The sequence below is a fragment of the Poromitra crassiceps genome (assembly GCF_964638095.1).
Source record: "Poromitra crassiceps genome assembly, chromosome: 8".
Classification (NCBI taxonomy): domain Eukaryota; kingdom Metazoa; phylum Chordata; class Actinopteri; order Beryciformes; family Melamphaidae; genus Poromitra; species Poromitra crassiceps.
In genome coordinates, this window is record NC_139629.1 from 25379507 (window position 1) to 25405458 (window position 25952).

Consider the following 25952-nt stretch of genomic DNA (forward strand, 5'->3'; position numbering starts at 1 on the left):
AACCCAAATAGAGCCCTTTTCAGATCCCCCGCGGGCCATTCATGAGGTGTGAAAATGACAGAGGACACTACTTAACACCTTTGATGGGGGCATCAAAGGCTCACCTCAGTCACACTATTGGAGTCTCTGGCTATATAGGAAGGTAATGATTGGATGACAACTACAAACAGCTGAAACTGACTGGTTGGTACAATTCTATAGGTCAGCGCTGATTGGCTCAGGGCCTAAGCCCACGTGGGTGGATATCAACACCGATTGGCTCAGGTCCTACCCCCACGTGGGTGGATAGATAAACACCGATTGGCTCAGGTCCTAACCCCACGTAAACCCCCCGCCCCCCCACAATGCTGCTTTTATTAATAATAAATGAATTTCATAATAATAAATTGTGTCTAAATACACATTTTACACTGCAATGAGATCAATGTATTGGGAGAGTGGAAAAAATACATAAATCAAGGAATATTGAGGAAAAGCTTTTAATATAAACCACAGCACACTGCAAAAAGAAATTGTAAAACAATGCACAATCTCAAAATATGAAATAACAAAAACACGCCTTCCTCAACATCAAATCCACACAGGAAATGCGCTTCTTCATAACACACACACACCAGCTCTTACTGGGAAAAAAGCAACAAAGAGTTTTCCAGGACACATGTCTATTTTCACAAACTTTTAAAGCCTAGATTCTCCCCCCAAATCCACAAACTTTCAAGGATTTCAAGGACCAGTGGGAACGCAGTGTTTTTTGGCCTCTGGCTCCATTTTTCGGGGGGCAAGTCTGTCCGAAAATGGTCCCCCAAGCCGCGGAGGGCGGCGTGTCATGTGGGAAGCTGGGTGGACAGGAATGGCGTCCAGCCTGTCCTGGAGTCACACAAGTCACTGAGCTCGTGGCTGCGAAAAGATGGTGGCCGCACAATCCATCCATCGACTCCAGCTACAGTGCCGTCCTCCTCATCCGACATGAGATCTGGTATGACGCCTCCCCACATCTCCTTTTCACTCGCAGTCAGCATGCTTGCCCTCAATGTGAAGAGCTGTAAACACAATCAGACGCAGTCAGTAACTGCTAAACAACTAACTAGTTTCCCTCATGCGGTGCAGTAACAATAACAATTACCTTCAAAGTAAAAGATCACGTAATCTTAAAGATAGTGCGGATTATTGGACATAACGTTGTATGAACTCCATACCAGTTGTAGAGTGTCTGGGGAGCTGACTTGCTGATCCATGATTCCCGTGGGCGGGGCTCTAGCTTGATCTGAGTTGAGAAAAACTAGTCCCGACTGACATTCTAGGGTCACGGAGTTATCAAGTTTGACTCCTAAAGAAAGCATGCATGTGTTATGACATCTCATTTCAACAATAAAACCGCAGTCTTGCTGTTGATCAGACCGTGCTATTTATTGGCACTACTTTCTGGCTCCGCACTATAACGCTGTGTACAGGTGTTTCAGACACAGCGCGCTCTGTAAACAGGCTACTAAAACATACTAAACATGTCTTGACTATGAAAGCAATGAATATATGCCGTTTACACCAGATTCGAGGGGATGTCTTTATGAACCTGAATACACAGATGAGGAGCTAGACCTTGACCTTGACCTAGAATGGGCAGAGAGAGAGGAGAGAAGATGAAGAGAAGAGAATAGAAAATACGCAGATCAACAGAGTTGGAGAGCTACCGGGAGAATATAGTCTATGTATCTATTTTTATTTTTTTACCTGACAACATTGTTAGATTTAGGTAGCCTACTGTAGTCTCTCTTACCCTGGTCACTGCAGTGCTCTTCAGTAGAAGAGCACTGCACCAAATCCCATGGTACGAGAGACTAACAATGTTAAAACCTAAATCTAACAATGTTGTCAGTTAAAAAATAAATAAAAATGACATAGCCTAATATAGGCTAGGCTACTCGGCAGCAGTAACTCTCCAACTCTGTTGATCTGCGTCTTCTTGCTCCACCTCTTTCTCTCTCCCCTCTCTCTCTGCCCATTCCAGGTCGATCTGACGAAGTTACTCAGCCGTACCACACTGTGACTGAGAAGGTGAGGACACTTTCCACAGTGGCTCTGTAGAAGTGAGCCATCGCCTCCCCAGACACACCAAACTTCTTGAGCTGCCTCAGAAAGTGAAGCCTCTGGTGGGCTTTGCTCACAATGTTACAAGTGTTGACTTCCCATTTCAGGGAGCGGCATATGGTGGTGCCCAGAAATTTCAAGCTGTCAACCCTGTCGACGGGCTGGTCACAAATGACCAGAGAGGGGGGCACTGAGCCGCTTTTGCGGAAATCAATAATCATTTCCTTGGTCTTATCTAAATTTAAGACAAGATTGTTTAAAGTGCACCAGTTGACTAGGGCTGCCACTTCGGCCCTGTAGGCAGATTCATCACCGTTTTTAATATACCCGACCACCGTAGTGTCGTCCGCGTACTTAAAAAACGAAACAAATTGAGAGTGGGAAATAAAATCGTTGGTATAAAGTGCAAAGAGAAGGGCTGAAAGAACGCAACCCTGAGGGGCCCCGGTGTTGAGTCATAGTTCGAGAGAGCATGTTGCCTATTTTAACTACTTGCTTCCTGTTAGACAGGAAGTCGAGAATCCAAAGGCATAGAGAGTGATTGATCCCTAGAGCCATAAGTTTATCAAATAGTTTGGAGGGCACGATCGTGTTAAACGCAGAGCTAAAATCGATAAATAAAACTCTAACGTAAGTGGCGGGGGCCTCCAGGTGCTGTAGGATGCTGTGGAGACACAGAGACACAGCATCCTCGACAGACCTGTTGGCACGATAAGCGAACTGGAAGCTGTCCATCTCAACATTGGACAGGTGATCACAGACAATACGCTCAAATACCTTCATCACAACAGAAGTCAAGGCTACAGAGCGTGCTGTGTCTGAAACACCTGTACACAGCGTTATAGTGACCACCGCGGATGCAGTGCGGAGCCAGAAAGTAGTGCCAATAAATAGCACGGTCTGATCAACAGCAAGACTGCGGTTTTATTGTTGAAATGAGATGTCATAGCACATGCATGCTTTCTTTAGGAGTAAAACTTGATAACTCTGTGACCCTAGAGTGTCCTCCGGGACTCGGTTTTTCTCCACTCAGATCAAGCTAGAGCTCCGCCTACGGGAATCATGGATCAGCAAGTCAGCTCCCCAGACACTCTACAGCTGGTATGGAGTTCATAAAACATTATGTCCAATAATCCGCACTCTCCCTTTAATGCCTAGTCTAGTAAGTCCCTTATTTACCCTCAATCTTCGACTCCGGCACGAAATCTTTGCGGCTGTCCCCTTCCCCTCTAGCCCAGGTTGGCTGAAGTGGAAGGTCCGGCGTACAGTCTCATACCACGTTTTACAGGCAGCTGAAAAACAATTAAAGTAGTATGTTATAAATACAAAATTGTTTCAGAATTGTGCCATGGAAGACTGTCCTTTGTCTTAGTCTCACTCTCTGGTACGATACAGCTCCATAACATCACATTTCCATATAAGCATATAAAATATACAGATATCTACAGACACACTAGAGCAGTGGTTCCGTGTATGTGTGTGCGTATGAGAGAGAAGTACACTTAGGTTTAATCCTTGTAAAGGGTATGTGGTTCGCACGCAGCCTAGTAGAGCCCACACACAGAGATAACTAAATTATGCGAACATGGGTTAATGAGTTAAAAGTAATCATGACCCAGCTGATTGTTTTGCTATTTATTTGTGCGTTCATAAATTTAATAAAAAATGGTTGGAGCATCATCTGAACTGTCAGATGAACAGAAATTCAGTTTCAGTGCGTTCAGAGCCAGTGTTACGAGCTAGATCTCACCAGAAAAACAAGCAACCAGGTGTTCAACCTACTCCAGCCCGCTACTCCAGCTCAGGCATCTGAGGAAGGCAGGGAGAAGGGTCTCAGACGGGCTGGAGCTTAACCTGGTTGGTTGTTTCTCTGGCAAGATCTGGCAACACTGGTCAGAGCAAGGGGACAGAGGCAGTCTGTCTTGTTTTATTTTCATTCTTTCTCTGTTGGTAGTTGCAGTGGTAGAAGGAGCTTTTAATTCTTATATAATGCTGGATGGTTTAATGAATAATAATGCATCATATTTTATTCGTTATATTTTCTGACTGTGGAAAATCGGTCACGCTCTGTCCAGAGTGCTCTGATATGAGATAGTTGTGATTTTTTGATGTGAAGTAGTATGAGGTACTTGCCGATAGTCAGTGTAGCTACATGCAGTATGCAGCTGGCGCTGCTCCGGTTTGGAGGAATGGAGACCGGCCACGTCAGGCAAGTAGAGCTGTCTGCGGAGTGTGAACAGGCTCATGAGAAAAAACATTGAAAAGATTAGATGTAAGATAAAGTTTCCAGTCAGTTCATTGCACTTAAAAGAGCACAGTGCAGGTTGGAGACCACTTCACATTAATATGTGAGAGGGGTATGAAGCAATAGGATTATCTTGTTTTGTTTTTCCCACACATAGCTGCATCTAAACTGGTTTTTGTAAAGCAGCTGGCACGCGCTCAATAAAAAGCCATCTGGGCAGATAACACCAGTGACATCACTCAGCCAGCCTGGCTGCTGTACAGCAAAAACAACAACAAAGAAACAAAGAAACTGCTGTACAGCTGCAGCCTGGCTTGGTGAATGAAGTCATAAGTGTTATCTGCCCAGATAGCATCATATTAAACATGCATTAGGTACATTATGATAACAGATAAACAATAATATGACAAAAATATGAACTTACCATAGCCTATTGGCAAGGAGGTGCAGAGGGGACACTGCTATGAGATATTCTGTAAAAAAAGAGGAAAATTGTGAAGCATTCATTGAAGTTCTCCTTTAAGTGTGACGTGGTACTGTAGTAGATTTCCTCTGGAGATATAGAGTAGATATGATAAATGCCTTAGATCAATATCAGTTTGAAGGTGGACAATGAAATAGCCTATCTGATATCAGTCAGTTGTTCCCTCCTGACCACAGCTACAGAAAAACATGCTGTATTATTGGTTTACCTCCGCTGATAAACGAGGGCCATTTCCCCCCACGCGCGTCACATAACACTCACCAAGTCCAGAAACTCCGCTCTAAATATGCTATTTCCAAAGGTTGCTGCTCTGCATAACTTAAGGAAAAGGTTACCACAAATTATTTACAGCTAGAAAGCAGTTAGAGCCTGTTAAGATTGCTCTGTCCAGCACTTATTTAGCTCAGTGGTCCAGCAGCTAACGCTAACTAGCGCGGTTAGCTTAACGTTAGCGAGTGGTTTTTTGGAGTTAAATACACAATCCCTGGATGTTTCATTTCGGGTAAAGGGGTTTCCATTAGTTTCTATAAGTTTACGCCACCTCTGTGTATTAAGTGCTTTTGTGGGGCTGTTTGATCACAAGCCACAGACTGTAAATGTAAAAGTTTGTCTGCCAAGCGGCCGGTAGGCCGCGCTACGAGCTAAATGCTAACGAAACTCGCTAACACAAACAACAAACATATCCACTGCATCATCGCCAGCTTTGATTTAACGTAATGCCAGCTTAGAGGTTTCCCCTCCTCTCGGAACCTGTGTGGGACATGGATTGCAAATTACAGTAGCTTTTTGATCATTCTGAAACTGAAAAACAACAGACTGGCAGCAGCCATGTTTGGTCGCAGCTGTGATGTCACGTGTGCGACAACAAATGCGACAACAAAGGCTCCGCTTCAAAATATAATCTAATCTAATGTTAAATCCTAGAATCCTCCTTAAATCATTATTTAATGTATATTCTTACCGAAAGCTTGGTATTGCGTTCCTGTGGGCTGTCCGTGTCGATATCAGCCATGGTTAGCAGGCATCGATAGGCAGCAGAGCAGCAAACCAACATCTCCTCCTTCCGCGATCACGTTACGAGCTCTCGCGAGACCCATCTGGATTGCTCTGGGAGACCATGTGAAGGTCCCATAACGTGATGACGTTACAAAGAAGCATAGCTTCAAATCCTGTGAAAGTGCTTGAATTTTACTCTTCAAAAGCTGTATGGACCCTGTACCTTATTGTTCTTGCTTTGTTCTTATATTAACTGAACCTTACATTATAAACTTATTTCAGAAGAAGGTGAATGCATTCTTCTGTAATTGCTTGCCTTGTCATAATTTCATTTTTCAGAATGACCTTGTATTATACTACTGTGCATTTTATAAATAAAAACAGTTTAACTTGACTTTGAAAGTTGAATGTTGAACTTTTAAAGTGTATGGTGCGGGTTAAAATTAATTAATTTACATTTTGGGCTCAAGATCTCTCTCTCTAACTCTCTCATCCTGAGGTGTTAAAGCCCCTCATCCTGGACCAGGATAGGGGAGGGGGGGTGTTGTGATTTGCATCACAACATGCCCATTGACATATAAAAGCCTCCCACAGTAGGGGGCTGGGGGGGGGGGGTAATCTATTGAGGTATATGTGGTAATAAGTGGGATTATTCTGTGCTAGCTGCAAAGTGCCAGAAAGTGCTGCATAGCTAACGTTTTGCAGTTCTGCATTGGCCCGCATAACAGGCTTTTCATGCAGTGAACACCCTGACACTGCAAGTAAAATGCATTTTCAAACCTAAAGTAATTAATCTCTAAAACCAGTCTAGCCAGATCCGTCAAGAAACCAGTAGGGGGTGTCGGAGTGTGTCTTTTGTCTAAAAAGTGTGCCAGGGCTTGCAAACCCTCCACATGGGGCACATTTGTATACAGACTATTAACATCCATTGTGCATAGAATGCTATTTTCTACAGTGTGTTGTAAAGAACTCAACTTATTAAGAAAATCAGTGGTGTCTTTGACAAAAGAAGGAAGTGTGGCCACCATACTTCTGATGTGTCGGTCAATATATTGTGAAATGGGTTCAGTGATGGATTGGCTTCCAGCGACAGGGAGCGTTTCTGTACAGCTCTTGTGGATCTTAGGAAGAGTGTAAAACACAGGGCGCACAGGATGTTTCTGTAGCATGAATTTATGTTCATCCTGACTATTAAACGAAGAACTCAAAGCTGAACTTAAAAAAGCATCGACCCTCTGTAGAAATTTAACAGATTTTCTTAATAAATCGCGTCACCAGGCTCTTCTCTCTGACAGTTGCAATTGGCTTAGCATCCTGGATGTTTCCAAAAAGTGGATCTGACAGTATCTTCACTTGTCTCTCTATGAAGTCTACCAGGTCAGAAAATGTTGCTCTTTGTCCATGCTGCTCCTGTAACTGACACGCCCTGTTCCTCCACTTGTCTCTGAGCTTGTAAGGCAGTTTCAGAAGGATGATCTTCATATTGGAAGCAACATTCATTTCATCCATATAGCCTAGGCAAGATGTTCCATTGCATTGCAACAACCTCTAAGAAACAGGGAAAACACTTGCAGTGTTTTCACATCCTCTGACTTGATCGCTGACCAGGCAAATGCTTTGTCCATATATGCAGTGGCAATCTTATGCTCATTACCAAAATGTTCTTTCAGCAGATCTTTCGCTTTTTTATAGCCTTGGGCTGGAGGTAAATGTTGGCAGCTTCGAATTAAGTCTTTTGGATGCCCTCTAGTGTACTGTCCTAGAAAATGCAAGCAGTCACTGTCTGTCAGTCCTTCTTTCCACTCCTCTCTCAAATGCTTTGATGAAAACTTCATACTGTAAAGGATCACCATCATAAACAGGTATGTCTCGTGGTGGTAAAGTAGAAGACAGATTTGTTGAGCAAGAAGAGCAGTGATGTCATTTTGCCTCTGCATTATGTTATACATATCACCTTGGTTACCAGCATTCATCAGTACAGGGGGTGTAGTGTCAACAACATACATAAATGGCTTCTACAATTAAGCTTTGATGTTTGATTATTTAAGCTACATACAGAACTCGTTTCGACTTTTAAACTTCTGTAGGCTGCGTGCCAATTTTCTCTCTCTTTCTCTCTCAGATGCTGCTAAATGGGTTGGCTCGAATCCTCGAAATGATTGTGGAGCCCATGCAAAATTAAAACAAAGATGTGTTGTTCAAAGATGTTTGATGATGCCTTTTTTAATCCATTTTCATATTCTTGCTTCTTCATATTATTTGTCCTTTGCATAATTCTTATTCGCCTTTACTTTACCATTAGACAACTGTTTTACTTAAAGCACAAGCAGAATTGTGCCACACAACACAGGTTAATTAAGTAGGCTACTAACTTTAAATAATTAAATAAATAATTTGCTATAGACATGATGTAAAAAAAAGTATGCGTGTTCAGGGATGCATGAAGCTGGGGCGGGACGAGAACAATGATGCGATGAAGGTTGGAGTAGTACGGCCAATCCACTTTCACCCCTGCAAAGGAAAACAATAAAATGTCTCCCACATTTACACCTTTATAATCCTTTACTTTGCTGCGCCCTGCAGCTGTGTAAAATGTCATACGAAATCATTATAAATTCCAATAGGATAAGCTTGCCTGATTAACTGAAAACAATTATACAATAACGGGAAAAAAAAATATCCTAAACGAAAATAGAAGTCTAATCAAGTAAATAGCCTTCAGAAAGTGCATCAGTAAAAGCCCAGTTCTATACTGCTGGCTGCTGAGACACGCAGTTCAGGGATTCCGTTAGCCAGTAATTGCGGCTTTTAGCCCGTATTTGTTGACATGGGCCAGCAAATTAAAAGCTCGCCGCTCAAGCATGGTTGGAAATGTCAAATAAATAAATTCATTATACTGTTTGAACCAAAACGATGTGTGTCTATCTCTCCCTCCATTCAATTTCAGCACCACGGACAGCAGGGATTATGCTAGGATTTTCAATGGCCCCAATGCAACCGGTATTGAAAAATATCAGTGATAAGGAATGGTGGTGAGGGTGGGTGCAGCTCAGGTCTAAGGCCTGGTTCCAGGTGAGGCCCAACACAATGGCCTGTCGGCCAGGACAGAATACAGCAGAGGCTTGGATTCCAACACCAGTCTTTTATTTATACACCCATTATGTTGTTGCGGTTTGCTGGTGATAGAGAAAGAAAAGAACATAAGTCAATCCACAGTGATTCAACAAAAGTAACAATTAAATCCAAACAATCCAACCAATTACTAATTATATAATATCCAAAATGAAGGAATAACTACAATTAAAGGAACTTAAGCAGTGCAACCAATAATCATAAATTACCAAAGCAAAGTCAAATAAAAGGAAAACTTACTAATCATTTACACAGCAAACAGTGAAGGTGAGGAATCCAGTGGAGGCCAGCCAGCTTGTGCTCCCATGGTTTGCAGCAGAGGATTTGCCACAGGTGATGTGACTGGCCTTATTAGCTCTCGGGCTCCGCCCATCCAGAGAGCAGTAAAGGGAAGTAGTGAGGAGGCAGTTGGAGGAATATGAAATGAGGGGATTTTCTACAGGTATCGTTCCAAAATTCCGGCCTTATAGAATATTTACCAACCCAGTCAAAATGTAGCTATTGAAAAAAGATCGATTGAATCTTTTTTACATAGCCTACATAACATATATTTAGCAAACAAAAATTTCATTTTCAAATAATTTTTGTTGACGTTTGGCCATACCAGTGATAGCCTAATTATAATAATTTTGAGCATATTATGCATCATAATGTATTATTTTATTTCATGGCGTGGCCTTTCTTATCTCATATAGTGCAAGTCGAGCTGTTTATGTAAACCCCCCTTCCCATATAGGCTATATATATATTGCCATATTGGCATTGGTTGACATCTCATTTGAACAGTGAATTTCATGTTATAATTTTGCAGTAAGTTCAAAGATAGTGTTTACTGTACATTAGGCCTACTGTATATTCTAAAAATGCTTGCCATGTAGGCTGTTTACTGGAGATGCTTTAGCTGAGACTATTCCCGTTCCAATGATGTATGGGATGTATTGATTTGATACAGGCAAGCAAACTCATTGAGTCATGAGCCAGAAAGGGCGCAGAAAGCGCGAGAAAGTGAGAGGTTTTACTTCCTCGGTGCGGAAAGAGCTTGCATCAGTGAGAAGTTGATACACTTGCAAGGATGAGGTTAGGCGCGCTTCCACCCGAGACAGCCCAGCAGGCTGGTCCGGTGCTCCCAGAAAATGGGCAAGTATAAACTTGAAAGAAAACACTTTAGGTCCAAAAAACCCCCAAAGTAGGCCACTGGAGCACACGGATCCTTTTTGAAAAACTTTATTGAAAAACTAACGTTTCGACGCCATGCGTCTTCATCAGAGTTGCAGAACAATGAGCAAACTTTTCATATTTATTACCTCCCTCTAATCAAAGCCAATCCAGTCCAGGCTGGAGATGGGGGGGGGGGGGTGAGAACAAGCTTAATTGACAGAAATGATAATTCATTTAGAGTAATATTCTACAAGAAACCGAATACATTTTCCATAAAGACAAATTTACAGTGATATGTAAATAGTAATAAGTTAATCACAATAATAATAAAACCCCCATAAACGCCATCAACAAAATAAAGTTTTATTCTAGGGATGGGAAAGGGATAGGGAGTGATGTGAGGGACCAATATGTGCAGGACAGCGGGGTTTCCACCTGGAGTTAAAAGGAGGAGAAATATGTCAGTCAGTGTAAACTCCAATTAACAATTCACAAATAAAAGTTAATTCAGGTCTACAACAATAAAGCATACCCATCAATTATTTGAAAAACATAAGAAAATAACCACCAATTCTTAATTCATTAAAACATAGTTAGACAAATATAAGCCACATTTTTTAAAAGGAAATTGTAAATGGTCAAATCCAGGAAGTTAATTTGATCCCAACCAATTTCATGAGTAAAAGACAGAAAAGTTGACATAGAATTGATATACTCTATGAAGGCATTAGGTAAGAAACGTTAGTTTTTCAATAAAGTTTTTCAAAAAGGATCCGTGTGCTCCAGTGGCCTACTTTGGGTTTTTTTTTTACCTAAAGTGTTTTCTTTCACATTACATTACACATTACATTGTATGATACAGCACGAGAAAGTGGGAGGTTCCTGTGTGTGTGTGTGTGTGTGTGTGTGTGTGTGTGTGTGTGTGTGTGTGTGTGTGTGTGTGTGTGTGTGTGTGTGTGTGTGTGTGTGCGTGCGTGCGTGTGTGTGTGACACTAGCCTATAGTATATAAAACGTCAAAACGTGCCTATGTTTAAACCCTTATACACTGTTGGTACATTTTGGGCTAGTGCAGTGTAATTTTCTGTGTTCGCATTGTTATAAATGGGATATAAATGGTCAAATGGCCATGAATTTTGACATTGGGCGGGGGATTGGGGCATCTATCAAGGATTTTCACATTTCAGTACCTCAGCTCATTTTTGGCCCCGGGAATCAAATTTCTTTACTGCAGATATGTTATTATCCAGAAATGAATAGATAATTCCCCATTGAAAACCACTATAAAGTGCAAAAAAGTGCTATTTTTGAGCTCCAAGACACTTTTTACAAAAAAGCATTTTTTTTATGACTTCCTCCAGATATTTTAGACATAAGGCTTCAAAATTACGGTTTTTAATATTTTTCAGCAGATTGCAACATTTTCTCATGTATGGCATGCATCTATTGCAATCAATTTAGCTGGTTTCTGTTTGTGCTGCATAATTTCAGTGTTAGACACCAGTGTGTCTAACATTGTGTGTGTGTGTGTGTGTGTGTGTGTGTGTGTGTGTGTGTGTGTGTGTGTGTGTGTGTGTGTGTGCGTGCGTGCGTGCGTGCGTGCGTGCGTGTGTGCATGCATGCACGTGCGTGGTTGCAGGTTCAGCCAGGGTAATTCCTGGAATCTGCGTTTGACAAAAACAAGTATCGTCGCTACATCTTCAGTTCAGTCAAATAGCCTAGCCTTCCTGGCAGACAAACACCTCTCCCCCAACACACGTGTGTGTGTGTGTGTGTGTGTGTGTGTGTGTGTGTGTGTGTGTGTGTGTGTGTGTGTGTGTGTGTGTGTGTGTGTGTGTGTGTGTGTGTGTGTGTGTGTGTGTGTGTGTGTGTGTTGCGTAGGTACTCTGCGGTGGATACATTTCTGTTTTCCCAGGCTTTATGGTCCTTCAAATGTATCAAACAAACTTGCCCTGGCTAAATTCCTACACTGTGATATCACTGGCCTATGGGGGGGGGGGGGGGGGGGGGGGGGGGGGGTATTCTAAGGCAGTCAAACTGGTCATGCTCAGAAAGTCTTATTTGAACTCTATGAAATGTGAAATAAAAGGCAGACTTATCTTGAATTACATGCCTATATGTTTTTAAACAAGTTAATAATAATAATAATAATAATAATAATAATAATAATAATAATAATAATAATAATAATAATAACTGTTATTTAATTAATACCCAGAGAAAATAGTTTTTTAAACATCTTTATTTTAAAATATGAAAAAACCCAGGTGATTTAGTCACAAGCTTCAATGCTCCTGGCCAATCCCGGCGCCACAGGGCGTGGTTATTGCTTATCCTATGTGGGGTTAGAAATCACGCGTGAACGTTCATAGCTCATATAATATAAAGTATCGTTAATTTCAGGCTCAATTCTTACCCAGAGAAAAGGTACACAGCACTGAAAATGTAACAAGCAATAGTTTTTTAAACATCTTTATTTTAAAAGATGAAAAACCCCAGGTGCTTTAGTCCCCAGCTTCAATGCTCCTGGCCAATCGATCACCTGAGCCTAGGTAATATGGCACAGCGACACCCCAAGGACATATAAAACATTACACATGATAATCACAGGAAATAATAGCAGACCAAATTTGGCTCCTACAACTGTGATTTTATTTTATGGATCGTCAAAAATAAAAAATGCAAAATCATCTGTTTCCAAATGTAGTGCAGTAGTATACACTATAACAAGCAGGAGGCCATTGATGTGTGAGGTGATTTTGTGTGTGTGTGTGTGTGTGTGTGTGTGTGTGTGTGAACGTTGGTGGACAGCCATCTTCAGGTCTCTCCAGAGATGCTCAATTGGATTTAAGTCAGGACTCTGGCTCGGCCATTCAAGAACATTCACAGAGTTGTTCTGAAACCACTCCTTCGTTATTTTAGCTGTGTGCTTGGGATCATTGTCTTGTTGGAAGGTCAACCTTCGGCCCATTCTGAGGTCGTGAACACTCTGGAAAAGGTTTTTGTCCAGGATATCAATGTACTTGGCTGCATTCATCTTTCCTTCAATTGCAACCAGTCGTCCTGTCCCTGCAGCTGAAAAACACTAGCCTGGGTAAACCCATCCCATACGTGACCTGCTCTCAGACCTGTTCTCAGTGACTGAGAACAGGTCTGAGAGCAGGTCTACAAGTCTGTGTTTTTCTGACAATATTGGGTGCTGTGTGTGCATGAACGAGGAAAAAAATGAAATTAATTGCTTTTAGCAAATGGCTGCAATATGACAAAGAGTGAAAAATTTAAGGGGGTCTGAATACTTTCCGAACCCACTGTATATAGGCTATTACTGAGTTACTGCTAAAAGTAATATATTACATGTAATATGTTACATGTAATATGTAACATGTAACATGTAATATGTTACTGAAGCCAAATGCCAGTGGCATTTGGCTTCAGGTTTGGCCCGGACTGGCCATCTGACAATTCTGGCAAATGCCAGTCGCTCTGGGCCGGTCTGACCGCACGTTTATTCTTTATTGATCCCCCTCAATGCAGCCGAAGTAGCTGTCAGTCAGGTCAGCCCAAAACACAGTGGCAAGAGAGATGGGCCGGCCCATTTTTACAGGGGAGTTCTGTCAAGTGGTCATCATGGATATTGCATGGTCTGAGAGGCGGAGACACCGACCCCCCCTTTTCCAAAAGTAGACTTGAGCTGCTCCGTGCAGTGCTCCTCCAATCTCGATTAGGCTACATCACTAAACGCGGCCGCGGGGGAATAGATGCATGTCAAATACTGAACATAAACAAAGCAAAAGGTGGCGCGGAAAAGAAAAGAGACAAAACACGTAAGTCTTGAAGCCAATGCAGAAAAATGTTGCATGTGTGTTTTTGGCTGCTGTAGCCTACTATGCGTGATTGAATGTCTGCAGTTGTTAGCGGGCCATGGCCAGTGGTGTGAACTGTGAAAGCTGTGTTGATTAACGTGGTCTCAGGAAAACAAAGCTCCTTCATGCTATATGACCTATAACCAGTGTTGGGACTAACGCGTTATTAAGTAACGCGTTACAGTAACTAAGTTACTTTTTGCGGTAACGAGTACTGTAACGAATTACTTCATCAGTAACGTAACGTACTTACAATTATTGCGGTTTAAACAGGCTCGTTACTCGTTACTCCACGATTCTGTGCGGGACCTACAGCAGCGAGGGTAGAGAGGAAAATGCGAGTCTGACGGCGGTCTGATGAGGAAGTAGTCTAATCGTGCGGCACTTCTATACTTTCTAATGTTACTGGACCAAATTCTGATAGTGAAACGGGTCATTTTGCGCGAGCTGTGTTGTGTACGGTAGCGGTGTTCACTTCACACCGCTCGGCGAGTCAGTAGCATGGAGCCCTCTCCTCCTCGCTTCTCTCAGGCTGTCTGTCACCAGTGCCCTGCTGGCTGCTGCACCCAGGCAAGCACAGCACTCGTCTCTCACTCACAGATTCCCCTCGCGTTGGAGGGTGTTCACGGTGTATTTCGCGTTGTTTGGTCATGAAATGGGAAAAAAATGCCTGCAAGTCTGCTGCCTTTTGGAGATTAACTGCTATTAAAGGCAGCCGCGACGAGCGGCTGCTTTGGGGCTCTGCTCTGTCCCTATCTGCAGGCAGTGCTGGGCTCTGCTGCTCACTGTCACTCTGCTTTTACAAACGGTAACCACAGTGTTTATGTTGTTCAGCCAGGATATTATAGACTACTGATACAGTTGTTAATTATACAGTGCCAAAGGTGTACTGGCTACTTTTTGAAGGCAATAATAAATATGCCTCAATGTTGTCTTGTCCCACACTGTGCTACAGCAACCCCAAAATAATGTGTGTGCATTAATAAGAGAATTGAGAGTAAAAAAAAAAGTAACTCAAAAGTTACTTTCCTAGTAACTAAGTTACCTGGAAAGTAACGAGTAACTTAAAGTAACTGAGTTACTTTTCAGAGCAGTAACTAGTAACTGTAACTAAGTTACTAATTAAAAGTAACTTGCCCAACACTGCCTATAACACAAGAGAATAGAGTAGTCATTGTAGTATGCTGTCCTCTGCTGCATTAAACGTCACTCTGGTGTTTTTTTCTCTACTCCAGCCAGGTCAAAATGCAAAGAAAAATATCATCATTCTTTAAAAAAAGAATAGAAAGTCCTTCCAGCCCTGTCTTCAGTGAAGAGGACATAGAGGTTGATGCAAGGGGCAAGTTTAGTGATAAGACTATTTTTCCTTCATGGTAATGCATGCAGCTTTAATTTGTGTGGTCTCCCCTTTTTTGTCAAGTCCATTGAGCCTGGACAGTGACAATGACTGAGAACAGGTCTGAGAGCAGGTCACGTGGGGGATGGGTTTACCCAGGCTACCCCCCCCCCCCCGTAAAACTTTCAATAACTGTCAAACGAAAGACTGCAAAATCATTAATTATGAACGATACTAGTGTATCTCACATTTCATTACATGTGGGAAACAAACAATTGTTAGAATTACTGTACATGTCAGCAAACAAGTGATTGTTAAACTGTACATGCAAGCAGGGGCGGACTGGGATCATAATTCAGGCCGGGCATTAGATACCAAGCAGGCCAGGCCAATACAGGCCGACGTGCGTGCCGGCGTCCGAAGGGCGGCGGCGAAAAATTTGGGCTGTTTGAAGCCCAATTTGGGCCGTTTGAAGCCAGATTTGGGCTGTTTGAAGCCAGATTTGGACCGTCTGAAGCCCGATTTGGGCCAGTTGAAGCCAGATTTGGGCCAGTTGAAGCCAGATTTGGGCCGGTTGAAGCCAGATTTGGGCCGCTTGAAGCCCAATTTGGGCCGTTTGAAGCCCAATTTGGGCCGAGTCCAATTTTACAATGAGATGCACCCTGAATAAAGTAATAAAACCACTAGTAAACCAGTAGGCGGCGCCTGGCCTGCTGTTCAGTGAGTGGCCTGACTGAGGGCACAAAAAAAAAAAAAAAAATTGTTTTTTTTTTTTTTTTGGTGCCCTCAGTCACGTGATGCCCTACGCAGTCTGCGTACTCTGCGTAATGGGTTGGAGCGGGCCTGGGTGTGACTGACAGACCCCTCCCACCCACCAGTTTTCAGTTATTTAGGGTTTTGCTCCCTGTTGATACTAAGAAGCATTGATCTTTCATTCATATCATTTATTAGAGAAATATGCTTTGTTGAAAGTGTATAATGTATTTTCTACATGGATCTCCCGTTTCAAGTGACTAATACTCTGAGTAGTTTTTTAGAAGAGTACTTTTTACTTTTACTTAAGTATATTTTTAACACCAGTACTTTTACTTGTAATTGAGTAATATTTCAGTAAGGTAACAGTACTTCTACTTGAGTACAAACTTTCAGTACTTCTTCCACCACTGGTTAATGTTCCCCGGGTTCTATGTTCCCCGCTCCTGCTAAAAAGGGTTCTATGTTCCCCGCTCCCGAAAAATCTGGCTTCCTGACACATCATGCATGGTGACCATGATGATAGATAGATTCAGACCATGACATGGTCCAAATCTACTCCCTGCTGTGGACTGGTCCCGTCATGCCATGTCGTGGCCGCGGTTTGATGATTGATGATCACTGATTTGAACAACTGAACAACAACAATATATGTTACATTAGTAACAACAACAACAACGATGATGATGATGCTGATGCTGGTGACTGTACACAGCGGGGCAGGGAGGGAGTCACCTAGCAGCTGATGGATGGAGAGCAGGTTACAGGTGGTGGAGGTGAGGAGGCTGATGGCTCACTCACAGGCACTGGCTCAGCATAGCCTTTCTCAATCATGTCTTCTTCTAGGAAGGCTATGTGTATTCCTCCTTGTACTGTGGGCTCCTCAAGAACTTCCTTTTCAAATTCAGAAGACGCTGTTCGGCTACTTGTCGATTGTTAGGAAAAGTGACATCATCATGTCTGAATGGTAAGCTGAGAGTGTAGTGGCCATTCTTAAGCACAGCTGAGTCATCAACAATCCTCATGCATGTGGGTGTGGGAACAGTGTGTTCCATCTTCCACAGCGAAAATTGCCACATAGACCCTTATCAAGCCAAGCTGTGTGTGTGTGTGTGTGTGTGTGTGTGTGTGTGTGTGTGTGTGTGTGTGTGTGTGTGTGTGTGTGTGTGTGTGTGTGTGTGTGTGTGGGAGGATCTCTGGTTGTTGGTTTCACCTCGGTTTCACGACGTGACAGAAATGCTTCTGGGGGTGCTATTTTTTATATATATATATGTGCATGACACCTTAATAAATCAATCAATCAATCAATCAATCATATATATATATATATATATATATATATATATATATATATATATATATATATATATATATATATATATATATATATATGACAGTCCGCATGTCTGGGAACGCCCACATAGCTGATAGCCCAGCCCAGGCAGACACGATCGGGGATTTAACCACCACATGGTGGTCATTAGTAGCAGTTTCTGTTAAAATTATCTTTATTTATTATTTATTTTGGCTTTAATACTATTTTTTAATTTTCTGCTTAAAGTTCATTAAAAAAAGTGGCATTCTTGTTTTTTCCCACAATAATTTCATAATTTCATAATACCATTTGTAATGCCACCGTTGTAGTGCTGTTGTTCAAAATGACAGTACATTTTCCTTATTGGTGTCTTTCTAGTCACACAATTTAATAGTCAGTGTTTCCCATACACTGATCTATTTGTGGTGGTACACCCTACATAGATTTTGACCCCCACAAATACTGCCACATATTAATTTCAACTAGTTGACTGCAAACTCCTGCTTTAGTGCTTATGGATATTATTATCTTGTCGGAATATTATTCCAGCCAATAAGTTAGGAAGTTCCCTTTTGATTTAATTTTACTTTTGTTTTGCCTACAAAGCAAAATGTTACTTTACTTGAAACTCCCCTGAAGTGATTTTGGTATTATTTATGCAAGCATAATTCTACCATATAGTAACCTGTATGCAGAATATATAGTATATATAGGGAAACAATTATTTTTTCATCGCTGTAAAACCACAGAACGGTAAAGAAGATATTGATGTGTGTAGTTCTTCATAGATCTAGTCTCTTCATTTTGATCTCAAAGTGCGCCAGTTTGATTTTGCTCAGAAGCGGCCTCGAAACCTGAGAGACATGTTAGTCAGGGCAGATTGTTATACACGCCCTACACATTTTTTATCCAATTTACCTAATGGTAATTTTCCTTGTTCGAGCTGTTTGCAGTGTAATGCGATGATCAGAGGTGAAAGTACAACATTAAAAGTAGAATTTCTTGTAGATCTAAATTCGTTGTGTACTTGTTAAAATGTCCTTGTTCAAATGTTTATGTGGGGAAAACTCGTAGAGAACTCAAAACCCGCATCTCCGAGCACAAAAGCAAAATTCGCAATAAGGATGAAAAATCTTCTGTAGCGAGACATTTCAATGCTATGGGACATGAGGTTTGCACCCTGAGGTTCCAGGGCATAGAAACTGTCAGTCCATTGAAAAGGGGTGGGGATAGAGATAGGGCCTTGCTACAAAGAGAGGCCTTTTGGATTCACACTCTTCAGACAGAGCATCCGAAAGGACTTAATGAGGAACTGTTATTGGGCTGCTTTCTTTGAATGTGCAATTTTGTAACATATTTGTATTGTCTATTTTTAATGTACTTAGTAATATGCATTCCAGCCCTAGCTTAATCTCTCCTGTCTGTTATCACAATACAGCTGGACCTCTTTCTAGGCCATTATAGTGGAAACGTGCAATTATTTAAGCATAATTCTTGTTTTAAAACATTTCTATTGTATTCTGTATTTTCTACAGTATCTGTAGTCCAGACCTGACTTACTCCGCCTACCTGTCACTTTGAATACAGCAGGGCCTTTACCTAGGCCTGGTTCTGCTCTCCCACACAGTGGGACTGACCAGACTATTGTATTTATATATGCATACATTGTTGTATGTAGACATTTTCTTTGATAATGGAACTTTTGTGTTGTGTATTGGTTCTTGAATTCTTTATATATTGTAACTGAATTTTGATATTTCGTTTATTGAAAGTACTTCCGTTCTCAGTGTATTTAAACGTCATCTCCGCCTGACACAGCAACACGCTGAAGAAGGCCATTAGGCTGAAACGTCCGTGTGTGTGCTGTACCTGGTGTCAAGCTGGAATAAACTAAACAAAAGGACATTTTTGTGTGCTGGCTCTCTTTCTCCTACTAAGTATCTCCTGTGCCGTGCACCGAAACTTTAAAAACACCGGTGAGTGTGCTCGCTGCTGGCTTATGCCAGTTTGTTTGAACATCATAAGCTCATGTGTTGCTGACGGGAATACTGGAAACCTCATTTTACTCCGCAGTTTGCACTCTACTTACGACATTTAAAAATGTGTTTGATGCCTGAGAAGACTGAAACAATTTATTTTTGTTGATATTTTGGTTGCATACATAGTGAATAGTTTTTGGTTCCATTTCCATTCCACATAGTAGTGCCCTAATTTTATTTTGCATTATTCATTCAATGGATAGTAGGCCTACATATTTCATTGCACTATATGTTTTCAATTTCAATGTGTACTATTTTGCAGTTTTGCAATTTGCACTATATTACATTTATTACATGCAAGTACATTGATGCCAGAAATAAATATTCTGCTACATGCTCTAGATTTATTACATATTGCGCATATTATATTATGATTCTCTTAACTGGCAACCACTTAGGAGACATTTTCATTGGTTACTTTTTGTTTTCAAATGCATTCACTTTAATTATCCTTTGTGTGTGTGTGTGTGTGTGTGTGTGTGTGTGTGTGTGTGTGTGTGTGTGTGTGTGTGTGTGTGTGTGTGTGTGTGTGTGTTCGTCTTTTTCCTCCATTTGAAATGGGAGTTAAAACTGCTTCCTCTTGGTCTTGACTGTTCCCTTGGTTTAGCAAAGCTTTTGACAGTTGCAATTGGCTTAGCATCCTGGATGTTTCCAAAAAGTGGATCTGACAGTATCTTCACTTGTCTCTCTATGAAGTCTACCAGGTCAGAAAATGTTGCTCTTTGTCCATGCTGCTCCTGTAACTGACACGCCCTGTTCCTCCACTTGTCTCTGAGCTTGTAAGGCAGTTTCAGAAGGATGATCTTCATATTGGAAGCAACATTCATTTCATCCATATAGCCTAGGCAAGATGTTCCATTGCATTGCAACAACCTCTAAGAAACAGGGAAAACACTTGCAGTGTTTTCACATCCTCTGACTTGATCGCTGACCAGGCAAATGCTTTGTCCATATATGCAGTGGCAATCTTATGCTCATTACCAAAATGTTCTTTCAGCAGATCTTTCGCTTTTTTATAGCCTTGGGCTGGAGGTAAATGTTGGCAGCTTCGAATTAAGTCTTTTGGATGCCCTCTAGTGTACTGTCCTAGAAAATGCAAGCAGTCACTGTCTGTCAGTCCTTCTTTCCACTCCTCTCTCAAATGCTTTGATGAAAACTTCATACTGTAAAGGATCACCATCATAAACAGGTATGTCTCGTGGTGGTAAAGTAGAAGACAGATTTGTTGAGCAAGAAGAGCAGTGATGTCATTTTGCCTCTGCATTATGTTATACATATCACCTTGGTTACCAGCATTCATCAGTACAGGGGGTGTAGTGTCAACAACATACATAAATGGCTTCTACAATTAAGCTTTGATGTTTGATTATTTAAGCTACATACAGAACTCGTTTCGACTTTTAAACTTCTGTAGGCTGCGTGCCAATTTTCTCTCTCTTTCTCTCTCAGATGCTGCTAAATGGGTTGGCTCGAATCCTCGAAATGATTGTGGAGCCCATGCAAAATTAAAACAAAGATGTGTTGTTCAAAGATGTTTGATGCCTTTTTTAATCCATTTTCATATTCTTGCTTCTTCATATTATTTGTCCTTTGCATAATTCTTATTCGCCTTTACTTTACCATTAGACAACTGTTTTACTTAAAGCACAAGCAGAATTGTGCCACACAACACAGGTTAATTAAGTAGGCTACTAACTTTAAATAATTAAATAAATAATTTGCTATAGACATGATGTAAAAAAAAGTATGCGTGTTCAGGGATGCATGAAGCTGGGGCGGGACGAGAACAATGATGCGATGAAGGTTGGAGTAGTACGGCCAATCCACTTTCACCCCTGCAAAGGAAAACAATAAAATGTCTCCCACATTTACACCTTTATAATCCTTTACTTTGCTGCGCCCTGCAGCTGTGTAAAATGTCATACGAAATAATTATAAATTCCAATAGGATAAGCTTGCCTGATTAACTGAAAACAATTATACAATAACGGGAAAAAAAAATATCCTAAACGAAAATAGAAGTCTAATCAAGTAAATAGCCTTCAGAAAGTGCATCAGTAAAAGCCCAGTTCTATACTGCTGGCTGCTGAGACACGCAGTTCAGGGATTCCGTTAGCCAGTAATTGCGGCTTTTAGCCCGTATTTGTTGACATGGGCCAGCAAATTAAAAGCTCGCCGCTCAAGCATGGTTGGAAATGTCAAATAAATAAATTCATTATACTGTTTGAACCAAAACGATGTGTGTCTATCTCTCCCTCCATTCAATTTCAGCACCACGGACAGCAGGGATTATGCTAGGATTTTCAATGGCCCCAATGCAACCGGTATTGAAAAATATCAGTGATAAGGAATGGTGGTGAGGGTGGGTGCAGCTCAGGTCTAAGGCCTGGTTCCAGGTGAGGCCCAACACAATGGCCTGTCGGCCAGGACAGAATACAGCAGAGGCTTGGATTCCAACACCAGTCTTTTATTTATACACCCATTATGTTGTTGCGGTTTGCTGGTGATAGAGAAAGAAAAGAACATAAGTCAATCCACAGTGATTCAACAAAAGTAACAATTAAATCCAAACAATCCAACCAATTACTAATTATATAATATCCAAAATGAAGGAATAACTACAATTAAAGGAACTTAAGCAGTGCAACCAATAATCATAAATTACCAAAGCAAAGTCAAATAAAAGGAAAACTTACTAATCATTTACACAGCAAACAGTGAAGGTGAGGAATCCAGTGGAGGCCAGCCAGCTTGTGCTCCCATGGTTTGCAGCAGAGGATTTGCCACAGGTGATGTGACTGGCCTTATTAGCTCTCGGGCTCCGCCCATCCAGAGAGCAGTAAAGGGAAGTAGTGAGGAGGCAGTTGGAGGAATATGAAATGAGGGGATTTTCTACAGGTATCGTTCCAAAATTCCGGCCTTATAGAATATTTACCAACCCAGTCAAAATGTAGCTATTGAAAAAAGATCGATTGAATCTTTTTTACATAGCCTACATAACATATATTTAGCAAACAAAAATTTCATTTTCAAATAATTTTTGTTGACGTTTATTTCAAAATAATTATGGTCTGCAGTGCAAAGTTAGTGAGGAGAGCCTCACCACTCGTTAATTAATTAATTAATTCAGTTCAGGTTTCAATTTACGTTCAGAAAAATAACATTTAAACAGCAATAAAACACACAAAAACAAAGGCTATGATGCAATCATCCAAGAAATGTTTTTTTTTATCGATATAGCCTATAATCCTTCATCAAAACTATTGGAGAATGGGCTCCTCAATATAGGCTATGGGTTTCTCATTGGCCCATGCTACACCCTTCCAACAATTTTCAAGAAAATCAGTAAAACGCGAAAGCATAGCATGCTTTACACCGTCAGTAAGAATATTTCAGTGGTACAGGCTTCCATCATCTGCCATCATTGTCTATCAGTGTTATAGGATTCCCCCCCCGACCATGCTGACACATTGACCATGCGTATGGAGACACCGCCTGAATGGCTCTGGCAAAGGCAACATGTTGAAAGGCATGTGAATATAATGTTTATCTGCAAGGCAGGATTTAGATTTAGAGATTTGTTTTTAGATTTCAATCAAGCTTCACAACAGGGTGTGTGTAACATGGGCAGACCATCGTCTGTGACAGCCTGTCGCTGTCCATCGACGGTGGTGTTGAAATGTTCATCAATAGAGCGCCTTGCTGTCCTTGGCTGAAACATCTGAAGCTTCACTGTCTGCTTTCTTAGACATAGCCTAAGCCTACTGTATCACTTGGCTCAAATTGTTTATGGATATGACATACCTTTCTACTTTCTAGACATGAGGAGTCTTTGTTTTTTTGCCGAAGGTGAGAGCGGGCGGGGGGAGCACGGGGGCGGTGGGGAGGAGTGGGGTCGGCCTATCAGACAATTCATAAACGCCTCTGCAATCCTCAATTCTTAATGGATTTCTTATGTTTAAATGGCCCTGTAATCTATGGATTGAGGCAGTAAATTCGGCGATGTCAACCATGCTTCTATCACTTAGAATAGATCAAAGGCCAGAACTGAAATGCAAGTGTCGGCTCTTACCAGGGATAGCGGAACGCATCTGAACTTGGGGGGGCCGGGGGGCGTGTCGGGGGGGCGTGTCCCCCCGTTGGGGGGGCGCGTCCCCCCGAATCTCGGCAGCGGCGAAGAAAATTTTATGTTTTTTGGACTTTTATCCATATTTAGAAGAATATTTAATTTGAAATTAACATTAGGATTATACTGTTGTGATGTCATTATTCAGTATCTTCTCCTTTTCTATTATTAGTATTAGTATTAATATTAAATACTGAGTATCTCATGAAAAACTATTAATATTGCATCTTTTGTGTTTAGCTCCGTCTCACAGCAGGCCCGGCTCCAGAACCAAATTACAGAGGGGGCCTGCCCCTAGCTTGGGGGGGCCAAGGGGGGTCCGGGGGGATTCTCCCCCGGAAGAAGATTTTGTACATTTTAAAGTAAAATTCGTCAAACTGGTGCATTTGAGAGCAAAAGGAAGAGGCTAAATCTATGAGGAACTACACACATCTCTAATGTGTTGTGACTTTACAAATAGGCCTAAACAATTAATATTAAATGTATTTACACATTGTGCACAAATTGCATTCATTGTGACAAATTTACAATAGTTAATTAATATCCAGCCAGAATCATTGCAAATGGAGGTTCAAAGTAACAGTTAGCAATAGCATTCAGTTAATCAATGCCTAATGACAGCCAGATTCCGTTTTAAACTTTAAAACAGAAAAACGGAAAAACGTTTTTAGCACACACAAAAAAAAAAAAAAAAAATTGAATGGGGGGGCCAGTTTAGGGAATGGGGGGCCCGGCCCGGTCAGGCCCCCCTCCAATGCCGGGCCTGTCTCACAGCATTGTAACATTGTAGTGCAGCCAGAAAGGAAAACTACTGTAAACATTTGAACCACATTTCTTGTTTAGAACCTATAGCTAGCAACATCGCCATCTCCTGAAAAACATTAATATTGCACCTTTCTTGTGGCTACATCACAGCATCTACTGAAAAACATTTATAGTGGATCTGACTTGTTTAGTTCACTTTAGATTCACATCACATCTGAAAAACAACCAGTCGAGTGTAATAAGTAAATGAGGTTTAATTGTAAAAAAAAAAAAAAAAAAAAAAAAATCTAAAAAAAAAAAAAAAAATTTTTTTTTTTTTTTTTTTTTTTTTGGGAACTGAAAAGTACCCGGGCCGCGGCCCGGGTGGCCCGGGCGGTTCCGCGATCCCTGGCTCTTACAGTCTATGCCCGCTGGTTTACCATAAAGAAAAGTGCCACAGCAAGCTGAGAGAGAAGGTGTAGCCTATCCGATCGGACTGTTGACTGACTGCACGTCTCATCTCTGGCTTGTTGCAGATAGGCAACTTCTTAATTTAGATTATCTTCCAAGTTATTTAATTTCACATTCTTGGATGCAGAGAGACATTTAATGTAGGCCCGCCAGTGTCTTTCTTTAGGCTTAATTAAACGGGAATAGCCTATATGACAAACTCAGTTCTCAAAGTTTGTGACGAGTTCATTCACTCCAATAAAATACATTTGTTGGATGATTGGATGATAGCTTTTGTTTTTTGTGTTTAATTGATTAATCTTAAGGGGTCTGCAAACCCGAACCAAATTAATTAATTAAATAAGGAGCAGTGTGCAGCTCAAGTGCAGACCACATGAATAGGAATGAGTAACATAACATGAAAAAAGCAATGTTGAGCAATTTAATATATGGGTGCAAATAGGCCAACGTTTAGACACAGAGTCTCTTCCTCAGAGTCAAACAGAGACGTGGCATAGATAACAGATTTAAATAGTAGCCTATTGCTCCTAGTGGGCTATTTAAACCTGCCATGAGGTGCCATCTATGCCACGTCTGACTGAGGAAGACATTGACGAAACCACAATAAGTGGTCGGGACCGTGGCCGGTGTAAAGAGCACTGCAGGAAGATAAGCGGTAACACTTTACAATAACGTACACAAATACTATAGTAGTTACTAGTAAACTAACCATTAACTAATAGCCAGTTAATGAGTAGCTAATGAAAAATTTGGCATTAGTCAATCACTAGTTAATCATAGTTAATGAGTAGGTAGTCATTAGTTAATTATTAGTATCTAATTTTCTGAGTAGAGTAGTTAATCATTACCTAATGATTACTAAATGTCAGCTCGTGAATAGAGTAGTTAATCATTACTTAATGATTCCAAAATGTCAGTGCATGAATGTATTAGTTAATCATTAGTTAATCATTAGTCAAGGTCACATTGTGAGTATAGTAGTTAATCATTAGTTCATGATTAGTTGTTAGTTCCTTAGTAGAGTAATTACTCATTAGTTAATGGTTAGTCAATGGTCAGTTTGGGAGTATATAGTTAATTGTTAGTTATTCATTACTTAATTACTTAATTATTACCTGTCCATTAGTTAGTCTTTTTGTGTACCCTATTGTAAAGTGGTGCATCATACTCAGTAGTTTATGAATACTGAATCATTACTTAATTATTA

The 25952-nt window shown here is 41.1% G+C and overlaps 1 long non-coding RNA gene across 1 annotated transcript; it reads right to left on the reverse strand.

The window, feature by feature from the left end:
* Positions 1-463: 463 nt before the first annotated feature.
* Positions 464-5912, reverse strand: LOC310780864. The gene is made up of 5 exons (XR_014552933.1): positions 5776-5912; positions 4755-4803; positions 4219-4326; positions 3265-3377; positions 464-1040 (listed from the first exon to the last, which is right to left on the reverse strand). It is a non-coding gene; the product is annotated as an uncharacterized lncRNA (long non-coding RNA).
* Between the last annotated feature and the right edge of the window lie 20040 nt (positions 5913-25952).